This window comes from Triticum aestivum, chromosome 6A (genome assembly GCF_018294505.1).
Source record: "Triticum aestivum cultivar Chinese Spring chromosome 6A, IWGSC CS RefSeq v2.1, whole genome shotgun sequence".
Lineage (NCBI taxonomy): Eukaryota > Viridiplantae > Streptophyta > Magnoliopsida > Poales > Poaceae > Triticum > Triticum aestivum.
The window spans coordinates 32,590,326-32,616,159 of NC_057809.1; the positions used below are offsets into that span (position 1 = coordinate 32,590,326).

General features: G+C 42.6%; 1 pseudogene; it reads right to left on the reverse strand.

The window, feature by feature from the left end:
- Positions 1-453: 453 nt before the first annotated feature.
- LOC123129378 (putative disease resistance protein At3g14460) lies at positions 454-22,193 on the reverse strand (annotated as a pseudogene).
- Positions 22,194-25,834: the final 3,641 nt, after the last annotated feature.

Below are 25,834 nucleotides of genomic sequence, written 5' to 3' on the forward strand. Positions count from 1 at the left end.
AGACAACCAAGAGACTAATGGTTCAAATGCCTCCCACAGAGGCGAAAGCTGAACCATCTACCTCGCCAAATCATTTGGAATATTATTTATTATCATGGAGTAGAAAAGCAGAAACATCTAGATGTTTCTAGCTCATAGGCATATTTTTTAGAAATGCATGATCTAGGTAATCACAAACAAATTGACTTTAGTTAAATCCATCCCGTAGGATCTTATTAATTAATACCTCCTTCGGTACAAAATATATTCCACCACTTTTACACTGCATGATATCAAAACAACACTGAGCTTATATCTTCGTGATGAAAGCTCCAGTCATACTATGTTACTAAAAATAAAAAATCATAATTCCTGATGAAAGCAGTTTTACTGATAAAATCTAGTCTTATAACTTCACTCATGTGTTCAGTATAATGTATAAAGTCTCTTATGACCAAACTGAAGAAATTAGACTGCAAACAACACATAGAATTTGGTTCAATTATTATAGAAAGAACTTGTCAATCTTTGCTACAGAAGCAGAACTTGTGACATAAACTAAACTAAACCAGGCACCGCAAGGAATTTGTTTTCTAGATCAAAATAATTACATAAACACAAGGAAAACTTCAAGCTTCAGGCACTCCACGAAATCACAACTTAGGCTACTAGCAGACGATTGAAGGCGCGTTGTCACACGACAGTGTAAAACTTGAATGGTTCGGCTGAAAGCGGTTCATTAAGTGAATCTCCTTGGCAATCCCGATAACCTTTTGGTTGTCCACCGAAACCAACCAAGTGATCAGTGTCGTGGATCCAGGACCCATGACCACGCCAGGCGGGAAAACGAGCTGGGGCCTCCATGGTATGTGCGTAGGAGAAGCCTCGCATGTCGCTGATGAAGCAACTGAGGAGGGGAGCGTTGTAGTGGTGGTGTGAGTGAAAGCGGCATAAAAAGTGGATGTTGGATACGATGCGATGCTGGCGCTTGCAGATGAGGGAGGCACAGGGGAGTGAGGACGGCTGCTGGAGGAGGCGGAGGAGATTCTCAGAGAGTAGGTTTTCATCGCCCTCGACATCTTGCCCTCCTCCCTCGACATATTGCCCTCCTCACAGCTCGTGTGGCAGGGGGAAATGGTCAAGTGATCAGCATTGTGGACCTGCATTTGCACAAACACCTAGTCAGTAATTTAGCCAGGCCATATGCCTATTCATTAGGGAAAATGTTAATTTTGCACCAAATACGTTACGGGGAGTGGCTTTTTAGAACCCGGGTGCCTAGGCACCCTCTTATCTCCCCCACGCGTCCAGAATTTAGCTTGTTGAGATCTGTGCCACGTCCTGTAGCATGCATTATATTAGCAGGTCTAACTGTATACTAATCGCGCGAGGACCAACAAATTTAAAACCAAACAGGGCCTAGCCTCGCATTGTACGTCATAGGTTGATTCCGCCTAGTGAAAAGAGAGAGACGTGAGAGCTGGCATGTGTCGGCTTGTGTTTCAAACAAGCCAGATTGGACGTTGCCTCCCAATTCACACCTTGGTCACTAATACTGCTTTCTTGATATCCGGAATGGAGTAACAAGATAACGGGAGCTGACGCTGATGTGAAACCCATAGGGACCCACGTTGGCCTGAGCAAGCTATGCAACACGTGAAGGGATGGTAATCTAAAATGAGATACAGATCTTTGCATGCACACCGTCTATGTGTTGTCACTTCGACTGGGACCCGTGTGACCTCCTACCAGGCCTACCTCTGCACGCTACGTCCTGCCAGCGGCCCTGTTTGTCTGCTTAAAAAGTCTACTTAATTAAATTGGGACTGCAAAAGGTCTGCAGCTGGGCAGGGACAGCACGAATCTTATCGCCGCTGTATGGGGCAGATTAGAGGGTGCCGGGACTCCCAGGTGCTATGGCACCTTTTCGATACGTTAAAATAGCATCTTCAATTAACACAGAGCAGTATAAATCAAGATAAACTTAAATGAGCATTTGATTAACCTTAAGGAAGTTGACTCTTTAGTGTCCCTTCAAAACTGTAGCTCTAGTACCATATACTAAAATGGATGCTTCATGATACAAAGTCTTCCAGGCAAGATCATTCCAAGGATTCAACCCATCTTGAGCTCCCTGCTCAAACACAAACAACATTGCAATTAATTGATAAGTCAATATCTTAATTGCAAAACCAAGAGTGAGTTTTCAGTAGTACAAACCAATTCATGTCTTGGGAAGCATGGATCACATAGTCAAGTAAGCAGTCATCATGAACCAAGATGCCTCGTGTTTCCGATCATTAGTTAGAAAATGATGTGAAAGGATGGGAGTGACTCGACAAGGAAAAGATAGGCCCATGTAACGCAGAGTAACCCCAAGGCATGTGTAATGTCCTCGGTTTCGATGTTGCATGGGAAGCAGGGATTTGCCAAGGTATGCACAATGGATATGAAGTGATATGTACATGAAGTCCTAGGAAGCATATATGCAAATAAACCATCCCACTACATGATGATGAATGGAATTAGCTATGAGTGCTAAGCTCTACATGATGAATAAATGGGTGGTATGAAAAGTGAGAAAGTATAAGCCTAAGAAATAAGACTCATCTCGCTATAAATTAAGACCAAGAGCTTGATAGAGAGAAAACATGGCACCTATCTTGTTCTTCTTTACTTCTTTCTTTTTTCCTTTTTTCTTTTTCTTTTTTCCTTTTTCCTTTTTTTCTTTTTTCTTTCCTTTTCTCTGCCCTACAAAAGCTTGAAAGGTGCCAGCAAGAGCTCTAATAAATGAAAATAAAAGCAACAATGGTTGGCAAGTTTCAACAAGGGCTAATAATGATGGCTAATATTCCTCCTTAAAAGATGTGCAAAGCAAAATATGAATGTGCATGGCAAAAGAATCCACTACTTGGAATATCAAATGAGGAGTTGCTATGATAGGTAGATATGGTGGACTCATTGGAAAACTGAAGTGGCTTAACGGGAGTTTCTCTCTTTTTTTCTTCTATTCTTTGGGGGTAATTTTACTTGTTGACCTTTTTTTTCTCTCATGGTTGATTCAACTGTTCTATCAACCTTGGTTTCTTACCTCTCACATCTCACTCTTTTTAGTGAGAAACTCCACAAGGGGTTCGGATGTACCGGCGGAGTATGCTAGATCCCAATGTAGGAAATGCAATGCCAAGTACCGATGAGGCTAGCAACATAAGATAAAAGGATGATCGGCTTGGAGAACATCTTGTCACAATGAAATGCAAACCTGAAAATGTAAACTTATGAAAAGGTTGTGGAAGCATAGTGAACTCGAAAACCATCTGCGAGAGCACATTTAGTCCTGAACTAGCAAGCACACCACCATGTCCTCATGGATGACCACGAAGCTTTAAGTGAAGTATTTTGATGCATAGCAAAGTGAAGATAAGAACACCTACACAGAATATTAAATACTGAGTACACCATAAATTTCTTCCAGGAACAAACAAAGAAAGACTGAAATGCCATTAACTTATTTGTCAACTTGTGAGAAGATAAGTGGTGTTGAGAAGAAATCTTGAATTAATGATTTAGGAAAATTATTTTCCGAGAAAGAAAAAAAAAAGCTGAATTTTAAATTCATTTCAGTGCCTATGTCTGAATATCTGATATGTCATGAGGCTAATTGGATTTCTTACTGAATATCTGAATATCTGAACAAAGTGCGTAAGAGTTTAACCACAAAGATCAAATGTATATATTTACCAGATGTATGTGCATGAAGAACATCACACAAGACCGTCATGTGAGAACTATGCATCATGCATGGATGGACTGAGTGTTACAAGGGTAGAAAAATGTACAACTCCAAGATAGAGAGTCCTGCACAGTGAATGGAAACAGAGAACTGTTAGCAGCAATGAGGCAAAATAAAACTTAAAAAGTGTTTTTCTTTTTGTGTGTGTGATCATAAAAAAGCAAGGTTATTAACTGGGGATATATACAAGCAAGGTAACATCAGGGTGTCGATGAACATACTGTAGATTGAAATTTCTGAACAATGCATAAAACTATTGAAGTACAGTATGATTATGCATGTACTAACCAGATTATGGACAGAATGGAAGATACAGATTGAGATCTCCAGCATTTCTTCAGCTGGACTGAACTTAATTATGTCATGACAACTTGCTTACCAGGTATGCCTGGACCGACAGGACCACGCCGTTTACCCGGGTTGATCTAAAAAGACCAGAGCAACATTGTAACATTAACTTCTGATTGTACATTTGTAAGTGAATTATGGAACAGATCAACCAGAGTAACGCACTTACAAAGCATCACCCTTTAGTAAGTGAGGTTAGTTTGCACGTAAGCAGCTTTGCAGCGTGTAAATCATCTGGACAAGTGACATCCTAACTTAGTGTTGGCTATAAAAAATTGCACAAGTATTCCATGAACAGCAATGGTTTTTTTTTTTGTGTGTGTGTGCAGAAGTAGGTACTTACTGCTGGTAGTTCCCAGAACAAACTATATTAAGAAAACTTCAGAATTTTTTATGAGATTCAGCACAACTTCAAAAGGTCACATGATGAATTTGTGAAACTTCATGTTGCTGTAGTAATTATGATCCATTTCCTTGTAATGAAACTTGTAGAGCTCCTTCATCTGGTTCAGAAGAAAGTCAGACAAATGTTGATCTTCTAAGAGAATTCACAGGCTTTCCCCTAGTTTGCTTATAGAAATTATTTGCTTCCGAGAAATATAAATGTCCCTATTGTTTAATCAAAGACAATATTAAAGCATGCAACAACTTCAAGATTGGTACAACATTTAATCTTAAAAAGTTTACTTAGCACAACTAGGGAACGATTATTTTTGTTTTCTGAAATCATCGAGGTATCTATACTATATCTAGAGCAGTCTTAAAGTTTCATTTTACATGTAAGCACTTACCAAATCTATAACACTGGTAGGAATCCTACAAGTGTTGGAGTGAATACTACAAGTGTGCAAAAATGTGTAGTTCCAGGATGGAATCCTGCACAATAAATGGAAACAGAGCATTGTTCAGATTATGCAGTAAAAACAAGGTCTGAAGATTAACTGTACATACTTACCAGATTTATGTACAGGCAGGGGATGCCACAAGACCCTCATGTGAGAACTCTGCATGGATGGATCGAGCGAGTCCTTGAATGGGACAAAACTATGCAAATCCAAGGTAGAGCCCTGCACAGAGTATCAAAACAAGTGGGTTATATTCAGAAAACTCGTTACTTAGTAATGAGGCAAAAAAATCTGAAAATATGTTTTCACAAGGGTAATTGGGGACAGAGATAAACAAGGAAGTATTAGTATTTGTTGACATGAAGGGGAAGTGTCTAGAAAAAGGTGGACTAACATACTGCAGATTATATTCCTAGACAGTAAATTGAACTATTGGATTATGGGTTGATGAGGCATGTACTAACCAGATCATGCACAGAATGTAAGATGCTATTCATGCTCGCACTGGCAACTGAGTGTCCGAGGACCAAGTGTCTGAGTTTTTCAACCAGGCTAGATGATGCATAAATCGGAAAGGCAAAAAGCAAGCCCTGCACAGAGTATTAAAAGAAACGGTTTATTGAGATATTACCATAAACCAAACATAAAGGTGAATGGCTTTGATGTTTATGCGGTTAGAAAAAACAAAGGGAATTCGTGTGTAGGTACTAGGAACGAGTACTAGAGAGCAAATAAGTGTTTTGTTTACCTTGGTTTTGTCAGATTTGACTTTACTGGAATTGTCTCTGAAACTTGCTGCACTGCAAAGAAGATAAAATCCTGCAGATTGAGTAGATGGAAACAGAAAAGGCTGTTATTCAGTAATAATAAGGTAAAGCAAAGAAAATAAATGGTTTGACAGTGTGAACAGTTAAAGTAGTGGATTCATATACCGTAAAATAAATTTCTAAGCAGGGCATGGATTTATTGTTGGAGTATGGGATGATTACAGTATAAATGGTTATACTGTAATTGCCCCTGAAATTTGCTCCACCGCAAAGTGGATAAAATCCTGTATAGTAGATGGAAACAGAAAACTGTATGATGTGTGGGGCCAGGAAAAAGCAAACGTTAGTTAGGGACAAGATGTGAACAGTCAAAGTACGTATATTGGAGTTATGGGATGATTACGCACATGATGGATGAATGATGATACATTGGTGCTTGCACTGGCAAAAAGTGATGAGAGCCTGAGAACGAACTACACTTTGCAAAGAGAGAGACTTCTACGAGGCTGATGATGTACCACCAATCAAGAAGAGAAAAAGGGAAACCTGCACATAAGATTAAAACAAGTGGGTTTTTCAGTTCAGTTGAAAGGACAATAATTCTTAAAAACCAAACGAAAAAAGAAATCTGAATAATTTCGAAGCTAACGAGGTTAGCAAAAGCAAAGGGAACTTGTGAGTAGGAAGTGAGAATGAGAAGAGGATAAGGACATGTTTGTTACCTTGGACGGATTCGTGAGATTATGATTATTGGAATTCCCCCTATTAACCTGCGGCACTGCCTTTTAAGCTCCTCGCTATTGTCAGCACGGACATCTAGTACTCGCAGGGATTTTTGGAGCCTGTCCTCGGGAAGCGATTTGATGCCGGGGCAGCCCTTGATCACTATTTCCTGCAGAGAACTCGGGAGGACGTCTTTGGGCACTGATTTGATGGCAGGACAATTCGCGATCTCTAATTTTTGCAGAGACGTTGGGAGGCCATCCGAAAAAGTGGGAAGCAATTCGAGCTCAGAACAATCGTAGATCTCTAATTGCCGCAGAGAACTCGGGAGGCCGTCCTTGGGCAATGCTTTCATGGAACATCCGGAGATCTCTAATTTCTGCAGAGAACTCGGGAGGCCGTCCTTGGGCAGCAGGCAGCAGCTGGAGCGATGGGCATTCACTGATACATAAGTACTTGATGCTGGCAAGTGTATGTAGACCTGTAGGGAGGAACTGCAATTTGTTGCAGAAACAATATGCGAGCTCTTGGAGGGAGGTGAGAAGCAGGAGGGCATCTCCTGGGATGGGCTCCACTTCTTTGCTACCGAAAAAGCACAATCTGGTGAGGGAGGTGGAGAGCAGGCTGCAGATGGACTCTGACAAAACTCCGGAGGAGTCATCTATTGATAGGGTATGCAGTCTTGAGGAACTGCTGAAACTTAGGTTTGTGAGTTCTTCCAGCTTGGATAGTGTGAGTTGTTCCAGGGAGGTCGGGAAAGGGAAACCAGACGAGGAGCCCGAATAGGATGAAAGCAAATTGGGGCAATTATATGCACTCAATTCGCGGAGGGAGTGTAGACGCTGGAGACCTCCTGAATTGGGGACTATTCTCAGCTGGCGGCAACCTCGGAGGATCAACTTCTCTAGTTGGGTAGGCAAGAGCAGCAGTCCTCCTTCTGCCGTTGCCACTATTTCCTCCTCTTCTTTTGTCTGTTGCTGCTGTGCTCCACTCCGCTTCTCCGACACGCCAACTTCTGTTATATTCTCGCTATCACATATACGCAGGCTGCTGAGCTTCGGGAAATGAGAGAGCAGTTGAGTCACTTCTTTCCCGCTAGCACCACTATTAGTAATGGACACTTCTTCAACTGGAACCTGGTGCGTGACATGGCTCTCACCTCCGAATGGCCACAGTACAATACTCGAATGACCGACTATACTGATGTACTCCAGAGATGATAGCATTTGGATGATATCCATGGGCAAAGGAGGGCAATCTCTTATAATCAACTCTTTTACATCACTGAAATTACAGAAAGCCAACTCATTCCAAAACAAGATATCTGCGCCATCCTCTGCGTGAATGATCAAACGATATCCTGGTTTTCTAAAATGACTACTTGAGTAAGCGAGCTCCTGAAAATCCGAGCCTGCTTCTGCTATCTTAATGGAGCATAGAGTACGTGTCCAAGGGATAGGAGGCATTGTCCTCAGGTTTGGGCATCTTACAATCTTGAGCTCCCGTAGTCTAGGGAACCAAGTCAACTTCTCCCCTTCTTGCATTGGTTGAGAGCAAGTAGAACATGAAAATGGCAACTCCTTAAGTTCAGGGCAATCTTCAATAATGAGCACTTCCAGGTGGAAGAAGAACCCACAATTTTGATTTCCAGCCCACTTGGTCAGTTTTGGTATCTTAACAAACACTAGCTTTTTCAAATTTTGGAAGCATTTTTTTTCAAGACAATTTTTTTGAAAGCTTGGGCTTGAGATGCAACACTTGCACTCAACACGGGGTTCATCAAGCAACCATAACTCTCCTAATGGTGGAAAAGTTTTCCAAGACACATCAGCCAAGTGAAGAGATTCCAAATTTTTGACAAAGAGGTTCTCACCTAGCCATGTTGGGCAATTAGTGCCTCTGTGCCCTCTAATGCACAGATCTCGAAGGTCACTGTGCGGTACAAGATTTTCAAGAACATTTCCTTCTCTTGTGGGATCCCTGTTAGATCGTTTCATACCCCACTCTAATGTTAGTTCTTGCAAGTGGTTTCTGTGTATTGGCCTTATTTCATTTACCCCACCTTTCTCTTGCACCTTTTCAAGATTGTAAATGCCAAGTGACCCTCCAAGCTCTGTTAATTGTGCTAGTTGACTTAGTTCGAAACCAACATTTTCTTTTCCAACTTCAAACCTTCTTAATTCTAAAAGCAATTTAAGTTTTCCCACCTCTGATATGTTTGAATGAACTCGAGGCTTATTTTCTGGCACAAGAAAATGACGCAGCTTTACAAGGTTGGTCATATGCCTTATTGAAATGGGACCGTTCCATTGTTCTAGATTTATTACCTCTAGATGATAAAATCTGAATAACATATCAGGCAAATTGATGTTGCATATGTTATGTGATGGCTCAATCCTAAGGTAACGAAGATGGATGGTTTCTGAAAAGTTAGGCAGAATGTCTTCCATAGAGTATGATGCTCCAGATAGAATAATTGTGCGAAGGGCTTTAGCTTTCCTAAACAGATCACAAAAGGTCTTGGCGAAGCTTCCATGGTATTGTCCAAACAACATCAGAGTACGTAGGTTTTCAACTTTCAGTCGTTTACCTAATGCACTCAAATCCTTTTTATAGTCGTCGAAAGTGATTCTATCATTAACATCTTTATCGTCTACAATTATGGATAAATGACGTACAGATGGGGAGATGTGTATGGACCTGACATTAGAACTAGATATGCTAACACATTCATATGACAAAACCTTGGTGGCCAATTCATGCAGTAGATCATGAATAACATAACAATAACGGCCATCTTTTCTTTTGTCTTTCTTGAAAAACCCGTAATTGACCAACTCATGCAAATGGCCTAGTCCAACATCTTCAATCCTTTTATTCTGATCACATGGATGCAAAATACCTAGTCCTATCCACAGTTGAACTAACTCCTTGCTATCAAATTCGTAATCTTAAGGAAACAAAGCACAATATACAAACAACTGTTTTAGATGGAAAGGGAGAAAATCAAAGCTAAGTTTGAGGGCTGGCATGATGTCACTCTCACTGGTTTCTAGTTCCCATTCTTTGCTTTCTAGTATTCTTTCCCAATGGTCCAAAGTAAGTTGATTTCTTAGTAATCTGCCTACAGTTTTAGTTGCAAGAGGGGAACCTTTCAAATGGCGCACTACTTCACGACCAGTCTCAGATAATTCATAATGTTTTTCCCATGGTTGTAGCTCGTTACCAAATACACATGCTTCAAAGAAACGCATGGTATCTGCATCACCCAGTCTTTCCAGTTCTATTTTATGATTGGTTGTCCTAACCATTTCTGCTACCTTTGGTATTCGAGTTGTGACTACAATCAAATTACCCTTGGACTCTACCTTTCTGAAAGGTGCCATTAGTTTTTCCCACTCATCCTCTTGATATACCCACACATCATCCAAGACGAGTAAAAATCTCTTAGCTTTTAATCTTTGTTTGATAAGTTCTTCAACACTAGCATTCTGCTTTTCATCATCAACTCTATCGATTTTGTTGACTATCTCTTGTGCCAACCTATCTGCATTGAAATCGAGAGAGACACAAATCCAAATTGAAGCCTGGAAAGAGCTATTCACTTCTTGGCATATGTGTTGCGTAAAAGTTGTTTTTCCAATACCCCCTGGTCCGAAAATTGGAAGCACGTTAAGTTGTTTGGGACAGTACTCATGACTAATAATGCCATTTTTAATTTTCCTTTTTTGGTCATCCCTCCCATATAACTCATATTCTATAATCTCTGATGTGGTTTTTGATCTTTTTATAGCAATTTCTTGGGTACGGTTGTGGCTGGATCCCAACAAATCTAGATTAAGAATTATGGAGACCTTAGCACATACTTCCTTCAGCTGCCCTACCATGTCAATCATTGTTCGAGACATTTGCACCCTATCAAACATCAATTCTTTTGTTTCTATATCTCTCTCGCTTGCACACTCAGACATGATAGCTTGAGCACCATCACCATGGACAGATATGGAAGAATAGCATGGAAAGTGTTTACCGAAAGTGTGGGCAGCGTTGCGAGCACTTGAGATGACCCTGGGCATGCATCCACCATCAACTTTATTGACACCTGCCTTGTTGGTGGGTGTCAATGGCGAGGAGCCGATGCCCCGCCTGCCACGCAAGCGTATGCCTAAGAGGTCATAATCTTGGTGATCACCTGGATCAATTTCTTGGTCACCACCACGGCTAGCAGCACCCAAGCACGGGAGGCACTTGAGTTTGCTGATGGCATGTCTCGCCGTGTGTTCAATATTGGTGCGGATGCCTTGGATGCAACACACATCGTTCACACCGGCGGCATGGTAGGTTCCTTTAAGTGAGTCCTGGATGCGGAAGTACTCCAGCTCATCCAGCACATCATCAGCCCCGTACGCGAGCTGCTGCAGCTTGTGCAGGAGCTCCTTGAGCGCGACGCCATGGATGCCCCTGCCCTGCACGTTCTCGAGCATCCCATGTGCATACAGTAGCTCCATCTTGAGGGCGTCGATGTTGCGATCTAGATCGGCACTAGCCGCCCAGGACTCTAGCAAGCCATCTGTGACCGGGGCCAGTGCCTTGCCCAGCACCCACTTGGCCGCGCCTATGGCGGTGTCCATCCTCGGGCTGAAACACAGTTTGCAAATACATATATTTATTATTGGTCACTACTATAAAAGAGTAACATTACTGATTCAAGATCGATGGTTGGAGATGAAGATTAGCTGGAAGAAAGATGCACGTACCGCCGTGAACCCCCCTGCCTCGAGGGCGTTGAGGTGACCCAAGGCGTAGCGGGTTGATGTGGGATGTGCGCAGGAGAGAGAGAGAGATAGCAAAGCAATCAGCAGCTAGCCGTAGCGTGTGTGGAGAGCAATGTGCAGGAGGAGGGGTGATATAAAGAGAGGGTCAAGGCTCTCCCTCCCAAAAAGCAATTACGGGATGAAGTGAAATAATTGCTGCCGACAAGGCGTTCGAGTGGCGCCAAAGTAAAAGAAGGGGCTCTGCTTCAGATCTTGTGCCGCAGATGCCTCCTAATTTGACCCAATATGGCAATGGGAGCGTTTGAACAGTGTCCGCAGGCATGCTCGCGGAAACGTCATTTGTCCATGCAAACAATGTTTATGGCTATTTGTCCCCAAAACTGTCCTAAAAATGCATATGATGGATGGGATGAAAAGAGAGGAGAAAGCAAAAGGAGTGAGAAAAGTGGTTCAGGGTGGGCGGTTAGACACCCATTTCCTTTTCACATATGAGTTGGGTTTGAGGTCTGTGGACAGTGGCAAAGCTACATAGGAATCTCGGGGGCCAAAGCGAAAACATGAACAACTAGGAGGGCAAAAAATAGTTTTTTCCTTATCTAGGCCATGCATAGTAATTTTCTTCATTGTTTTGCCTATGGCTGAGGGCCACGCCCCCCTCACACTTGTACTAAGCTCCGCAAATTGACGAGGACAAAACCAAATGTAGGTTGGCCAAATGGATGTAGGCCGAAGGACCAAGGGGGCTTGGGCATTGAAAATCTCGAAGTAAAAAATAAGTGTCTGCTTAGCAAATGGCTATATAGACTACCGATTGAGACGGAAGGGGTATGGATACAGCTCTTGCGTAATAAATACTTGCATTCTAAAACACTCGCGCAAGTTATGGCACAATCATTTGACTCTCCTTTTTGGAAGGGGCTTATGAGGACAAAGAATGCTTTCTTCAACGGGAGCAAATTTATTGTAGGAAATGGATAGGTACCATGTTTTGGGAAGATACCTGGTTAGCTGATACCCCACTAGCTGCGCAGTACCCTTCCCTATATAACATTGTGCAACGAAAAGATGTTTTGTTTCTGCGGTGTTGGGGTATGTTCCTCTTAACATTCAGTTCAGACGATCGCTAATAGGTGAACGTTGGGATAGATGGTTGCATCTCGTGCGCAGGTTGACGGAGGTCAACTTTTCTGATGCAGCAGACACCTTTCATTGGAAATTGTTTGTGTTAGGAGTCTTCTCGGTTAAGTCTATGTATACAGACTTGATAAACACCAGGACGATCCCGAGGTCGACCCACATTTGGAAAATTAAAGTGTCATTGAAAATCAAGGTGTGTATGTGGTTTGTGCATAAGGAAGTCATGTTGACAAAGGATAACTTGGCAAAATGTAGCTGGGAAGGTAGTAAACATTGTTGCTTTTGTGATCAGGACGAAACAATAGAACATCTATTTATACTTTGCCCACTTGCTAGGTTACTGTGGTGGACCATTCATGTAGCCTTTAACGTTACTCCGCCAGTCTCGGTTACACATCTATTTGGAACTCGGTTAACTAGGATTGAGCCTAAAATTGTGACACATATTCGAGTAGGAGTGTGTGCATTACTTTGTGCCCTTTGGAATTGTCAGAATGATGTTGCCTTTAACAGACAAACCGTCAAAAAAAATTGTAGGTTATCTTCAGTGCGTCGGCTTGGATCCGTGCGTGGTCCTTACTCAACCATGTGGACCACAGGGAGCTTATGGATATTGTGTGCAACCGATGAAAGATGGTTGCACGGGATACATACAACCGGATTGGATGGTGGTCCAATAATAAGATAGGTGTTTAGTTATCTTAACCTATTTTCGCCGGTCGTGGCATATCTTTTTTTGTTTGTTTGAGATTTGTAAGACTTTTCGAGACCTTGTTTGGATCATGGATTTTTAATAATATGGTTGTGTGCATCAAGAGATGCAGAGGCCGGAGGTATTCCTCCTCCTAAAAAAAAGAGCGTGTTAGAGTGTGTTCATTTTGGGGATGAGAAAAAAAGGAGCTCTGACTGATCGGTAGCTCATTTTATCGAAGAAGAGAAATGGGCTAGATTCTCTTTGCTTGGGCCTCTGGCTGCTGCTATTAAAAGGAGGAACAAAGGCAGCTTCTTTGCTTGTTTCTTTTCTTTTAGTAAAGAAGGGTTTGATTCTTCCTGTTTGAATTCCTTTCCCTTTTTCCAATTGACCAGCAGCTCGTTTTACTGAAGAAGGGAATTGGCCTAGATTGCTATTTATCAAAAGGAAAGGTGATAAAGTAGAGCGAAGGCATTTCTACAGCATAAAGAAAGCATATGAGTGGGGTGCTGCTGCTGCTGGCTTTTCACTTTAGTAAAGATAAAGAAGGTTTGAATTCCTTTTCTTTTTACTCTGATACCTTGTCAATCTATAAAGTACAAGTTACCTACAAAATGTGACAGATTAGGTGCGCAATTGTGAACGGTAGATAAAGAGGAAACAAACATAAGATGCATGCTTGCTAATACGAGTATATTGCAACTGGAGTACCGTTTCCCTCTGGAGTACCATTTCTTGACTACCAACAAATGAAACCAGATTAGATAAAATTGCAACTGCCAGAGCCTAGCTAATACTATATTGCAACACTGTAACACAAAAAAGAATAAAAGGAGACTTCAAATAGTTAAGCTGACTAGGTCGAAACTTCTTGAAATTAACATGGATGTCAGATCAATCGGCTACAAATGCTTAGAAATATTTATTTCCTCAATTCAGCCAAAGCAGCAACACCTCCACTAAAACAGGAAGACCAATGTATTTTACTGGACTCCTCATATCACAATATCTATCACATGACTATACTGAACTTAAATCTTCTAATGCATTGGTTAGTGATGACGATGACCAATTGGTCAGTAACTAATGCTGGATTGACCTGGGTAAATTGGTCAAGCAAGCAACTTCAATACTAACTATTTAACTCTGACTGAAGCATTGTGCAAACAAGATAAAACCAGGGCAAGGGTGAAAGAGTGACCTGAAGCGCTGTCCAAACAAGATGCTCATGGCTTGAGAGAACGACATCCTTCCAGACTCCAGGCACTCGGTTTCGCCATGATCCATGACATCCTTGACGGTGTGGCCAATGGAGATCAGAAACGGGCCTGCAAGGATTCATCATTGGGCTGCCTGAGCTGGAGAAGACACAGCAATTGTGTCAGAATACCGCCAGGGAGGAAGCTCATTCTGTTGGCGACTTGCGTCTTTGTTATACTAACCAATTAATCAACCCATACAGAATTTGGCCAGCATGAACAATGTCAGCAACAGTATCATCAGGAATAATTTGGAGGAAATCGAAGGACTTCTGTTTATATACGCAAGGAAGAGGAGAGACTAGCCAGCGGTCCCTATGGAGTAAACCAGAGTTTTGGATTTCGTCCGAAAGAAACGAAATCCCGGCGAAATTCGCCCGTTTCGTTCAGGCCCGGTAGATATGTTAGCCGGCCAAAATTTTCGGCCCTATTTGATTTTTTTTTGGCCCATTCCAGTGTCCGGCCCAGCCTGAATAGCCCTTCCCGCAAAGTAAAAGGCCTGAATAAGGCTCCAAAACCTAAACGTCATCAAATTCCCCACATCACTTCTAGCGGCGGCGCCTTCCTCGATCCCGATCCAGATGTGCTCGCGCCGCCGCCTCCTCTCGGCCACCGGGCGCTAGCTGACCGTTCCATATGCCTCAGTCCGGCAGCTTGGTGTAGCGACGAGTGCAAGTATGGCCATAGCTCGGCCGTCGGCCATAGGACTTGCGTGCGGCGTCCGTGCGCTGCTGGCGGCCGGAACGGAACCACGAGTGAGCAGCGTGATTGGATTTTGCTGCAACTGAAGCGTATCATGCGTGCAAGCAATCAATTGCTAGTTGCAATTCTGTAAGATCCTTATTTGTTTCATTTGCTGCAGGATTTCAATTTTTGGTAGAATTTCGGTCGTTTTTCGTCCAAATTTCGCTCATTTTTCGTTCAAAAATTCAAATTTTGATTCAGTCTTTTCGTCCGGACTTTTCCGAAAAAATCCGAAATTACCGGATTTCGCCTATTTCGTCCGGGGACGGTAAAATTTGCAAAACGAAATCCAAATCCTTGGAGTAAACTCGCCATACATGTGTCGAAATGCCCTATGTTTCCTTTCTAGTATTCGGTAATATATAAACAGAACTTTTGAAACATCCATGCATGATAAAGCATTGCTGCCATTGCTGATAAAAAAAACTTGCTATGCAGCAACAAATGGCACCAAACAGGCAATTGATTCCAATATTCATTAGCCAAAATCAGATTAAAAAAATCAACAGAAACACACGCACAAATTGGACATAAGCAGGAATACAATGTCAAATCTCCCGATCTAATACAACACAGAACATAATCAAACGGCAACAGAGAGAAGATGAACACACACACACAAGCCAGTTGGCTAATTGTGTCCAGAAATAAGATAGCAGAGGGAGTTTAGCAATGAACGATTAATCCTACTATTCCAATTTCAAGTTGACCATGCATGCAACATAGACCGTTGATCTTCGCATGAACAGTGAAGCATACAAAATTGATGAACCCACATTGAAGAAGCCAATTCCGGCATCTTGGCAACCAGAATACAAATCTAGGTACCTGTGGAACAATCAATGTCATTAGTCAAACCACTAGTACTATTCATCCATGGAAAGATGTTAAAGTTATGCAACCTCACAACTTTTTATTATTCAAACTGTAAACATTAGCTTTGCCATAAGGAAATTGTACTAAAATCACCCAAGTTCAATCATCTCGGCATTGTTGGAAAAAACAGCAATGGAAAACAGACTTTTCCCTGAGGAATCAGGGGGGGAGGGTGCTCCCCCACCTCAAAAGATTACTCAAGGTGAAACTCAGCCATGGCTGGTTACAAAGTAATGTTACATATGAATGCAAGCGCAGTAGGAGAGGAAGGCACGCCACGAGAAAGCGGCTTCCTTATCAACATGAGATTATCAGTGGGTAATTTCTGGTGTAGTGGAACACTCTCAACTTCTACTGTTAGCACATTCGAGTATCTTCGCCATCTTCTCTCAGTAGAGTCTAAAAGACAAATGGTTAAAACACCTCCTAGACAGGCAAATGCTAAACCATCTAGTTTACCAATTCAATTGAAATATTCTTTAATATCATGGACATATGAGGGGTTCATGTGGAGTAGAAAAGCAGAAGCATCAGGTTAGCTCATAGGCATATCTTTCAGAAATGTACGAGCTCATTAGTCACCAACTAATTGAATTTAATCAATTCATCCTATAGAATCTTCAAGCAAAGGGTCTTATTAATTAAAACTTCCTTCGATTCCTAATAGATGTCATCTTTTTTACACTGCATGGCATCAAAAACAGAACTCTGAGCACTCCTTCAATCATATCATATCAGTAAAAATAAAAACAGCAATTCATGATGAAAGTAGTTTTAATGCTAAATCTAGTCTTATAAGTTTGCTCATGTGTTCAGTATAAAGTCTCCTATGGTGACCCAGTTGAAGAAATTAGACCGCACACAATGCATGGCTACAGCCTACAGCTTAATTTCATTCTTCAACTTTTAGGTTTCAACTGTTATATACTTATCTTGAGAAAGAACTTCACTGCAGCTATGCACTAACACTATAAATATATCGTTCTTGCATATGTCAATAGGCAGGCAACAATGAAATTTGGTTCAATTATTATTCAAAGAACTTGCCAACCTTGGCTACAGAAGCAGACCTTGTGACATAAACTAACTAAATGTCTAAACCAGACACCACAAGGATTTTTTTCCCGACCATAACAATTAAATAATACAAGTTTTAGAGTGGTTGGGCTTTTTTAGAACCGTTTGTTGATGTCGATCTAACGGCAGACAAATACGAAGTACTGGGTAGTACTCCGATGAAAGTACGCGAAAGTACTAAAACGAGTGGGGCCGGTACTCGTGACAAGGTGGGGATGCGTTTTAATCTAGGGGCAGTTTAGTCCTAGGAAAATTTGCACGCGCCGCCCCTCTCGTCGAATGAATAACCGCCGCCATGGTGCTACACATTCCATAATTACTCATCGGCGGCCATCTCCTCCCTCTCCTTCGCTCCACTCAGGCAACCCCCCCACCCACCCCCACCCCCTCTTCCACGGCAGATCGAGCTGATGGCCGGCGGCGAGAACACCGACTTCGTGCAGATCGCCGGCGGCGACCAGGTAAGTTGGCCAGGTTGAGGGAGATCCGTTCTTGGTTTGACAACACAAGGCAGATGAGATGGACGGCAATGGCCACTCTCAAGAATTTGACGAAGAAGGAGAGGGCAAAGCTTTTCCCCCAACCCGCGCAACCGATTCAGAAGATCGAGATCCTCCTCTGGGCGATGGAGCAGGCCAATTCATCCAGCGAGTGGACCAGGCGGACGTGGTGGGCATTCAGATCCAGGGTAGAGCATCCACTTGATCAGGAACCCACCGTGCACGAGGTGCCGTTGCAGATTGTGCAGCCTCCAACCGAGTCACCGGAGACTTCAAAGCGCAAGATGAGGAGGACAATGGTCGCGACCTCGCTTCCCCGCCGTTCTCCGCGCTTCCCTCGCCGCTCTCCTCGTCTGAACAGCGGCGGTAGCTATGTTTAGAGTAAGCTTCCCCACTCCTCATCTTTCTACTACTCGTGCTTACATCGTGGTGATACTGATCATAATAGTTCAGAGAGGGAATGCTAGATGGCATTTTAATCTCAATGAATTGCATGAACATTTGAGTACATGGATTTGGAGGATGGATTATGATGTATGTGAACCCTAGGCATCATATGAACCCTAGGAAAAATTAGTAATGTTGTAGTGGTAGACACTGAAATATTTCGGTACACACCGGTAGGCACTGAAATATTTCGAACTGCCCTAGGCAAAATTTGTAATGTTGTAGTGGTGGACACTGAAATATTTCGGTACACACCGGTAGGCATTGAAATATTTCGGTACTGCCCTAGGCAAAATTTGTAATGTTGTAGTGGTGGTAGACACTGAAATATTTCGGTACACACCGGTAGGCACTGAAATATTTCGTTACTACAATTTCAGTACACACCGATGCACACTGAATTATTTCACTACTGCAGTTTCAGTACACACCGGTACACACTGAAATATTTCAGTACTGCAAATTCTATACAAAGTTGGCATTTTGTCATTTATGTGTGAATTAATCCATGCATCATATGGCCTAACTTTGTACATGAGTTTGGGTCAATTTCATGTCTATTTATTGTTAAAATTATTGTCATGCCATGAAACACAAGACAAGTCACTGACCCAAGCTTGCAAAGATGCCATATCAATGTTGCTGATATGAAATATGCATGTTTTCACCTAGTCTTGTGTCTGAATTAAAACTGAGCATTTTTCTTGATGGTATCCATGGATCTAGAACTCCTATGAATTTGCTCATGTTGGATGTTTTGTTCTCCATCATTTGTACTAGCATTCCGTGCGATTAGATGCCATGACAAGACCCCTGGCATATTTATTTTCTTGCCTCCAACATCACATGTGTGTTTTGCAGGAAAAAACCTGGAGTTCACCAGGCTGGCTGAAGTTGTGAGGCTGGGAGGCTGATGGTGCTGCTACTGGCTGATCCTTCTTCTTTCAGTTTTTGTTCGTCATTTCTCAAGCCATTGGACCAGGGCTACTTCCCTATGTGCTGTTAATGTATTAAGTAGTTCCTTCGAATTTGTAGTATTAGTTAGTTTGAATGTGGAAGTACCTTAATTTTTAGGAACGAAATGTTGCTATGTATGACCAAGGGTTTCATACCTTAATCTTTGGATAATTAATTATGTGAACTGTTGGATGTGGCGCATAACGAAACGCCTCTACCATTGATACTAGTTCAACATGTCGGTCCAATTAGAGACCAGCCACTACCATATAGAACAGTTAGCATTTCATACTACAACCTGGCACGTACAAAACATCACACAGTGGAAGCACATCCCTAAGCACCTTGCATTGTACAAGGTCTTAGAGACAAGCCTCTACCATATATAACAGTTACCATGTCACACTACAGCCTATAAAACATCACACAGTGGAATAATCATAGCTAGTAGAGCATTAGGTACCAGTTAATAATAGTTGCAATCCATCACAAGCAATAGTACCTAGATATGAGTAGATATAGGTACGGTAATACACGACAAGTACTCGCAAACAAGAGCTAACATAACAAGTTCATTTCAGATTGATACATGGCCCACCGCAGTTCTAAATGAGGTGGATGGTGATCATCATCCTCAAGTCATGGCGACGGGTGTTCGCAACAGTGAGTAGGATGGCCTGTCCTACCCGAAGATTCTTGGCACGAAGGAACTTCTTCCACCCTGCCCTGCTCAAGACAGTGCGACCGTCCGTGTCCACTGCATAGGCACAGCTGGTGATGGAGCCCGTTCTGGTAAGGCGTAGTCCAGCAGCCATGCCTTCTTCGTCCGGGTCGATGCCACAGCTATCAAGTAACCTCTTAGGTAATTTCTGAAAACAGTTGACATGATCATATACATTAGTGGAAATAGCAAAACAGTTGACATGATATATGATCATGTCACGTGCAATTATCAACAAAGCATACACTTCAAGACACATATATCATTGGATTCAACACTGAGCATATATATCATCACATCAGTACACTATACGCCAAGCATCAAATTACTACAGTAATTAGGCATATCATTAGATTACTGCGTACACTAAGCATATCATCGCATATTACTACACTACATGCATGTCATAAAATTCTTCACTAAATGAATTCTAAACTAGGCCTCTCATCACAGTACTACAACATGCATATCATATGAACTACTACACTAACTAAGCATGTATATCATGTAATTACCACACTAAGTAACATACCATGATATGCCGTTTAACATTCGTCCTTGTGAGGCGGGTCACGAATGGCTTCCCTAGGTAGTCTTCACGTAGCGGAAGCATGTCCCAGAGGTTGCCGATTTCCTCGTCGCCCAGTCTGAGTCCTTGGGCATACAGGTATTCAACAAGTGGGTTCTCATCATCATCAGAATCGTCATCATCTGAATCAGCACCATCTTCCTCCTCATGAACTTCATCCTCACTATCCGGAATCAAATTTAGATAGATAACAGAAATCCTGGGCCTATCTTTTCTGAAGGAGAAGCTGATCAATTCACCCCCACTAAGACGCATGCGGGCGATGAAACGATCCCAATCATCTCCTCCTATCTGGGTTATCTTTCGCCCCTTCTCGACCTGCATAGTGTATGGGCCCCCAAGAGCATCGAAGGTCACGGTGTCTGCGACGAGCTCATTGAATGCCAATCTCACATTGCATGGTACGATCTATGTAAGATAAAAACAAATAACAGACACAATACATTAGTGGAAATAGCAAAAAAAACAAAAAGAATGTACTGTCAGAAGGTTCATATAAATTGTTACCGCTGCAAAAACAAAAGAAGGCTGGAAGTAGATGCCGAACAGCGTGGCAGTAGAAAGGCTGGTCCGGCACCGTGAGTTGCAGCGTCCACATTGTGCTTCCTCCATTCTACACAGAACGTGTTGAACTCTAAGTTGAATTGTACATAGTACAATACAAAGATCATACATATAATAAATCATAGTGATAACCTATACTGGCAATGGCCAATCAATCTATTTTCTATCATCTACGTAATAAAGCAATGCCAATGACAATGGCAATGCCCGTCTCATCTAAACCTGGGAATAGTTCGGCATCCAAACTAAAACCAGTCCAATCCACAGCACACATCAAAACCAAACCAATCCAGATATTTTCATTTAGAATCTAGACCAAACCGAACTATACATGCTCGTCATCCAACCCAGTCCAAACCGTTTTCAACTTTTGGATTGAATCCAAAGGTTCAAACCGTGGACAAAGCCATACGCGAGGGCACGTCATGAATCTAGATCAGACATGGCGTCAAAGCTCGAGAGAGGCGACGAGCTCCGGCCAGCAACAGCGGCTCTTGGATTTGAAGCAGTAGTAGGTGGTAGTGGTGGCTCAAACTAATTGATTGATTTGGTCTCAAACCATAGAAACCAAATCAAGATCCAATCCAAAAACTAAGTTTCAGTCCAAACCAATCGGCTCAAATCCGCCTCCGTAGGGAGACGCGGTTGGGGAAGGGAAGAAGAGGGGAGATCTCACGTACTTGCCGGAGTTGGCGGCGGCCGCGCACCGGCAGCGAAGAGAGGGGTCGTCGAGAGATGGCGGCGACGGCGGCGGCGCTGGTCGAGAAGAGAAGAAAGAAAGATGTGGAGTGGTCGAGACGGGGAGAAAGAAAAATGTGGTACATGTGGTGGCTCGGTTGTGTGGATGACAAGGGGACCCACTTGTGAGACCGATAGCAATTGATGGCAAACCGCAGGAGGTGCACGACCGCGTGCACGACCGCCACGTCCCCACGTGGAATGGGGACGGCCGGGTGGGTGTGTCAAGTCAAATCGGCACCCGCGGCTTCTCGGTAACTCCAAGAGGCAGGAGCAGTGCATTTCTTCCCCAAATCGGGTAGAAAACCCTCGTCCTCTCCCCACCCTCTCTTCCTTCCTCACCACCTCACCACCCTCTCCTCCTTCCTCACCACCCTCCTCCCTTCCTACGCCTCCCTCCTCCTGTCTTCGACCGACGATGAAGCGCGGGCGTGAAGATGCGGCGGACGAGCCGGAGGCAACCATCGGAGCAGAGCAGTCTGCTGCCGTGGCTGCAGCCGTGGGTGAGCGGCTGAGTCCGCCGTAGCGGCGGAAGCTGGCGGTGCAGCGACCGTTGTGCCTGCTCCCGCTGCCATCGCAGCCGTCGAGGCACCCGTCGGCGAGCACAAGGTCGGGGAAGATCTGGAGGAGGAGGAGATGAGAAGGCGTAAGCGCAAGGTACATGACGAAATCGAAGAGCTCATGGAGGAGAACGCCATAAAGGAGTTCGACCTAGATAGCAGGAAGGGCAGCGACTTCGACGAGGATGCCATCGACGAGCTATCTGAGGTAGTACTCTGTTTTTTGCTCTGTTTTTTTTCATGACATTGGGTTTTTTCTTATAAACTAGATGAGCATCAATTTCACTTGGGCGTGCTAGTTCTACGTATGTAGGATTGTAGGGATCTAGCATAGATCTTCATGTTGGATGTGGATTTTTAAATCTGATTCACATTCTGATTCTAGCAGATACTCTGGTTTTTTTTCATGGCATTGGGGTTTGTCTTGTTAACTAGATGAGCATAAGTTTCACAAGAGATACATTAATGAAAGAAGTGGGGTAATGAACCCAAATACAAGAAAATGTTCATGGCAGGGATACATTAATGAAAAAGTGGGTTAAACAATGGATATATGGCAGGATTCTCCATTGGCTTCCCAAGGACAGTGACAAAATGCCGCAGTTCCTGATTCATTTTAGTTTATGTAGATGAATTAATTTGCACACATGTTCATATATGATTAGTTTGCACACATGTTCATAGATGATCCATTTGCAAATTCTATACAGCTTTCCATTTTGCAAAGGAAGTGATCGCTCCCTTAATAATTATGGGTTGACAGTACATATCCACTGGATACCAAAAAATCAAAACATTTCATCTAGCCAATTTTCCACAGTATGTTATCTAGATGATCACAGCCACATCTCTCATCAATATGAGCAGTGAGACACCCCATAGCTCCTTTACCAATTTCCTTCTGAAACTTATCAGGGTCTAACAATGTTGGAGAAGCAGTATTGCCGCTGTCAGAAAGAATAATGGTTTCTTCATTCTAGTAGATAGAACAAAACCCCCTTGTGTGAAACATGGAGGAGTATAATGAAGCCATTTTTCTGATTCCAATAAGAATTACACCTGTAACAAGTATCAAATATCATTAAACCAAGCCACTTCATGAAGTCTTTCATGTGTTAATTATGTACTACTTGTGCACTAATCTATAAATGCAACTATTCCACCGTCCATATTTATGCATGTCAATTTCTTTGGCTCAATTATGTATGTGCACATACGCCTTATTTCTAGCAAATAGGTAGTTGCCATGTTACACATGTGTACTTTCAAAACATTGTAATTAAAGTCAATGTACCATAATAGATTAGCTGAGTTGTTCTATGTGTACTAATTCACTAATTCACAGGAGGATGACGACGACGTGGACTACGGCATGGACAGCAGGCACAGCAAGAGCCGGTACACCCTGAGGCATCTGATTGCTGGGAAGATCAAGTACCGTTTCTTTGGCAAGATTGGGTGCCCTTTCTGTTGCAAGGTGATCGGTGGCGGCATAGATGGCATGATCCAGCATGCCTTCAGCACTGGCAACGGACATGGCAAGAATCATAGTGCCAGTACTCTGGCTAAACATGCTGCCTACGCACGCTTCCTCGAGATTGTCAAAGTCAATGAGCCCTATAACATGCATTGAAGAAGGGAGAGAAGTGATGTGCTGCTAGAGTGCTGCTGCTGCCCCAGGACCGCCGTGTCCTGTTATGTTATGTATGTTTGTTTGTTGTTGGAGTCTAAAACTGATGTCCTATGGTGTGTCTGAACCTATGCTGAGCGGTGGTTGATCTGCCATTTATGTTAAGAGTTTGCTGCTGCTCTGGTTTAGTGTTCCGAGTTGTTAATACTATTTTGGTGATGCATGTTTAAGCCTTGTACAATGCTAGATGCCTAGGGTGGTGCTTAGAAAAATAAACAGGGTTTTTCTGAAGCACCGGTGCCTATTTCTACAGGAGAGACGCCTAGTTATGCGTCTACCCTGTACAAATAAGCACTTGTGCTTAAGAAAAGCCTGGTTTATTTCTATAAGCAACTCCCCTAAGCACCTTGCATTGTACAAGGCCTTAGCAACTCAAGTATCGTACGGTGGTCTATGTTATGGTTGCTGTGTTATTCTGCCGTACGGTGATGCATGCTAGGAACTGTCATAATATGACTATGGTAGTTATAGCTTGGCATGACTATGTTTAGTGTATAACTCAGCATGTTCCTACCATATCTATGAGCAATTACAACTGAACTATGCATTAATTTTTGACAAAATGAAAGCATGCAAATGATTGCCGATTCCACCTATTGCCAAATCAAGCTTTGGACTGATGATGCATTAGATATTGCAATAAGTAGAGGATGCTCATGATTGCCAAAAGTACCTATTTCCACTTTCTGATAAGAACTAAACGTGTATCAAATGATGCTAAAAGTAGAGCATGAGCATGAGCATGTATCAATGCATTAGATATTGCAATAAGTAGAGGATGCTCATGATTGCCAAAAGTACCTATTTCCACTTTCTGATAAGAACTAAACGTGTATCAAATGATGCTAGAAGTAGAGCATGAGCATGAGCATATGTATCAATTGATGCTACCTATTTGTGTTTGAATGGGCTCAATAAAGCTGGTGCTGGTTTATGCTCTCTGCGTGACCGTGATGGTAACGAAGACACTTGGTTGGCTATGGTCTTGCTGTCAAATTTAAGTTTCAGTTCTTTAAGACTCTTTGTTTTTGCTGCTTGCTCGGGATCGACTAGCTTTCTCGGGCGTCCACGTGCTCTCTTCCTTTTGGGGGAGTTGGGTGCACCATTTTTGGGGGAGTTGGCTGCACCGGTATCCTTCTGGGAGTTGGATGTGTCAGGTTCGTTGGAACCATCGGGATTGTTGACTAATTGTACGTCCTCTTCTGAAGCATCAGGTAGAACTGCTTGCTGGGCATCGTACACCTCCTTCTGTATAAGAGAGAGTGCTGCGTTAGTTCTAATCATGAGACTTATGAAATAAATGATATATTCTTCATGTAGCGCTAACCGTTATGGGGAACTTATATGATTCGAGACGAAGCGCATTGCAATTTGAATGCAGTAAGGCTGTACATATTTTCCACCTGAAAATATCTATCCTTGCCTATATTGGATAACCGACACTGACGTCAGCATAGCTTTCAAGCTAAACAAAGTACAAATTTAAATTAGGCATTCAATTACCTGGTTCAAAATATCGGTCATTTCATCCCCGTTCCATGACAACATGTACTGCAGTGTCCAAACCGCACAGGAAGTCCTGCGATGTTTAGTTAAAGATCAGTAATCTTATTCGTGTACGCAAATAATAATTTATGAGGCCATGCGTACCCATCGGTCTGTTGTGGTATGTTCTCATAGCGTTTTTTGGTCCATTTGGCAAAATTGATGTTATTAGCTGGTGATATCAACCCTTTCTTGACAGCTTCGTCAATGCAGAACTGAATCGAGTCCACCTAGGGTACGACGAGTTATACATAGGGTTACGGTACTTTGGGAGCTCATGTTCCATGCGGATCAAAAGAGGCAGCAAGAGAACACTTACAAGATAATCTTCCTTGGTCTTGTCGCAATGATAATTCATGGAGTTCAGAGTCTGAATTTCTTTTTTGTCAAAATTAAACATCATTAGCATCCAATGGTTTTGGTGTACATTGAGTGGGACATGCACCTGCAGTAAAATTTGGGTTGGGTTGAGAACCGAAATTTGTCGTGTACAGTGTGTACGTAAACTA